Source organism: Selaginella moellendorffii, unplaced genomic scaffold (assembly GCF_000143415.4).
Source record: "Selaginella moellendorffii unplaced genomic scaffold, v1.0 SELMOscaffold_41, whole genome shotgun sequence".
Lineage (NCBI taxonomy): Eukaryota > Viridiplantae > Streptophyta > Lycopodiopsida > Selaginellales > Selaginellaceae > Selaginella > Selaginella moellendorffii.
This window is the reverse complement of record NW_003314302.1, coordinates 1,398,390-1,401,832: the sequence shown is the minus strand read 5'-3', so window position 1 is coordinate 1,401,832 and position 3,443 is coordinate 1,398,390.

Genomic DNA, 3,443 nt, shown 5'->3' with positions numbered 1-3,443 from the left:
TTAAAAGATTATATTTAGTATTAAAAGGGGGTCTAGACCATATGTTAAAATTAATATTTGATAGTCTAGTTTAGTTTGGCTAGGGTTGACTTGAGGGGTAAGGTATCAAGAGAGCAAGGCTTTCAGGAAAATTATAACTTTCAACTTCAATTCATGAGGGTATAAATTTGCAAGGAAGTATTGTGAATTATAAACAACTAAAAAGAATAACTCAAAAAATGATTTATAAAGATTCAAATATAAAGAGAAATAGCTCATGAACAAAAGTGCCCCCTTTTCCAAATGGTTAAGGTTACTTAAGGTAATTATTAATAGTAATGAGCATCTTTAGCATGAGAAACATGATGATAAACTTCCTCATCTAGTAGTTTGAACAAACTTGTGATGAGAAACAAACTTCCAAAAGCTAACATCTCAACAATCATTAAGTATGTGCTTCTATACTTTACTTGGTATAGGATTTTGAGATAGTGAGGTACGAGAAATAATAAAAGAGGCTAAGGGAATGATGTATTTGAGGTAAACTTTTATATTTGGACTTTGTAAGAAGTCACCTAACTCAGTATTATTCAAACCCAAAGACACTTAACTCTAAATATCCCAAGACCTTTAACCGATTGGAAAAGAGGGTGCACTCTTATTCATGAGCCCTTTTCCTTTGTATTTGAATTTTTGTAAATTGTTTCTTAAATTGTTCTCTTTAGTTGTTTACACCTGGGTGGCCTATTGGCAAAGAGTCAATACTAACCTAGAGAGTATTAAAGTAACTAGGATCAAAATTATGTACCTGGGCAAGCTATTGGGGAAGGAGTCAATGTTAACCCAAAGAGCATTAAAGCAACTAGGATCAGAATTATACCAATTATTAAAGAAATGGATCCTTACCAAGTTCTCAAAGCTATAGTTTGCAAACCCCATTCACCTCTCACATCTCAAGCATCATTGTATTCTCCAAAACTTTGACAAGTTACCCATTGAGCTCCTTGCCTTCTTCTCAAGCTGCCAGCCCTGAGCAAGCCTTGAAATCAGTAGTGTAGCTTGTATCATCTATTACACAGTTGCCTCCTTCATTCTCTATCCTATTCAAAAACTCGAGAGCCTAATCTTCCTGCCTATTCTCTGCATTTAGAGTGTTCCAGGAGACAAGTGTGATCAACTCAAGTTCTTGATCAGCATACTGGGCTCACTTATGCTTTTACAGTGGTGGTTAAGATACAATGGAAAGCATGGGAGGCTTTTTAAGTGCTCATCACGACCTGGAAAAGGTGTGCCAATCACTAATGAAGCTCATATAAATATAAACCTTGAAAATGTTAATAAAACTAATACAAATGCATGTAATCATCATAGCTATACTATTTATAAATTAGCACATCAAAAAAATTATAAGGACCATACAACACATATGTTTCATATTAGAAATATGTCATCTATATATGTTTTTTGTGGTGCATTACATTTTGAAAATGGGTCAAGCTCAATGTGTTGCTAGAATGAAAAAGTTTCCCTTCTGCAACTTACCTACTATATTGCATATGCTTTTTAATGAAAATAAAAACTCCAACTTTAAAATTAACATAACAAATTTCAACAATGCTTTGGCTTTTGCATTAATGGGTGCTAATGTTGATAATTTAAGTGATAAAGGCCTATATTTCTTTAGAATACATAGTCAAATTTATTATAATACTGCTTCAGCATATTCTGTTGTCAATATGCCACCATTATATGGATGAATATATATGCTTTATGCATTTGAGGCTATAAATATTAAAAAGAAAAATTCATTCAACACAAAATTTGATCCTAATTTATTATTACAATTAGATAAGTTGCTAACAACAATAAACCCATATACACAAGCTTTTTACATGATATATAATCTTGAATCACAAGAACAATATAAATCAATTGAACCTCAACATTAAACTCCTATTTTGAATTTTCCTCACTAAAGTCCTCCTCATACAAGGATTCCTCATTCATACCTTCTTGTTTGACCAGAAGCTCCATTTCTATAGGAGGTTCTGTCTTTGCCTTGGTTTGCTTACGTTTTACTTTATCCATCTCCTAACAATCCGCCTCTATCCTTTGCAAGAATTGAAGAAAAAGTTTAAATACCAAATTGTTAGCCATAAATTTTTCCTTTCTAATTTGCCAATTAAACTTGTCTATCTAACCATCTCTACCTTGGCCTCAATTAAGTTTTCTTGCTAAGATTTCCATCTAATGTACTAACTCCTACTTAGTCTTACTTGATTTCAACTATTCATTGCACAAGTAATAAAGTGTTAACCATCCATCCATAAATTACTAATTTTTTTTGCAATCCCCTTCGTAGGGTTAGATTGGTTTTTCTAATGCTTCTTTGTAATTGGTTGGGTTCTAATGCATCACCTCACCCTGAGTTTAGATATGAAGGCATGGAACACATCTATATTGCTGTAAGAACCAACTCCTCAAGGTGTTGTAAGCTAAAGGATCCTTGAAACCACGACTAAAATAATAAAGAGTTTATCAGATGAGACAGAGTCCAAGATCGAGTCTAAGACCAACTCCGAGACTGAGTTTGAGATTGAGTTCGAAGATTTGAGATCGGGTCTAAGACTAAATCTAAGATCAAGTCTGAGACTAAGTCTGAATACTAACATAGGCTAATACAGATAATGGTGTGAAAGCCCAAAGCAATCATCCCCTGCGGGGGGCGGAGGGAGGCTGCAGAGGGTTCTAAAAGTATAGTAGGGATGGTAAGGTTTAAGAACTAATTTTAAAGGATTAAAGGAATGAAACTCTCTAATGGTGCTTCCAAATTGAAATTAAGGGTTAGGGGCCTTGGGCGGGAGTAAGCATAGACTTGGGTGGTGCCAAAGAAGCCACCTAAGAAAGTGCTCAAAAGAAACTCTCACTCTCAAAAAGGAAAACGACTATAGTGCTCCTAGCTCATGTGGAGTGGTGCCCCATTTGAGTACCATGCAATGCATTGGTCCTCACTTCTTCCCAAGGGCTTAGGCCTTCCCTTTGTGATGGAAATGGGGGAGTAAAGGTACTCATATTGAGTTGTTAGGCCATAGTGTTTCCCCCCAGGGTCCCAAAGAAAGAAATTCACCTAAGGATTGGGATTTAGAATTCATCTCATAATCAAGAATTATTGTACCAAGGGATGTTAAAAATCTAGAGGCTTGATATGCTTGGGTGTTTATGCATGTGGGGAGTGTAACCAAACTTTAAATCTAGTTTAATCTAGGGTGGGGGATTGAGAGAGAATTTAGGAATTTATGGATAGATGGTTAACACTATATTGCTTGTGTAGTGAGTAGTTAAAACCAAATAGGACTAAATAAGAGTTAATATAATAGGCAGGAATCTTAGCAAAGGAAATTAACTAAAGCTAAAGTAGTGGTGGTTGGATAGACGAAGTAAATTAGCAAATTGGAAAGGAAAAA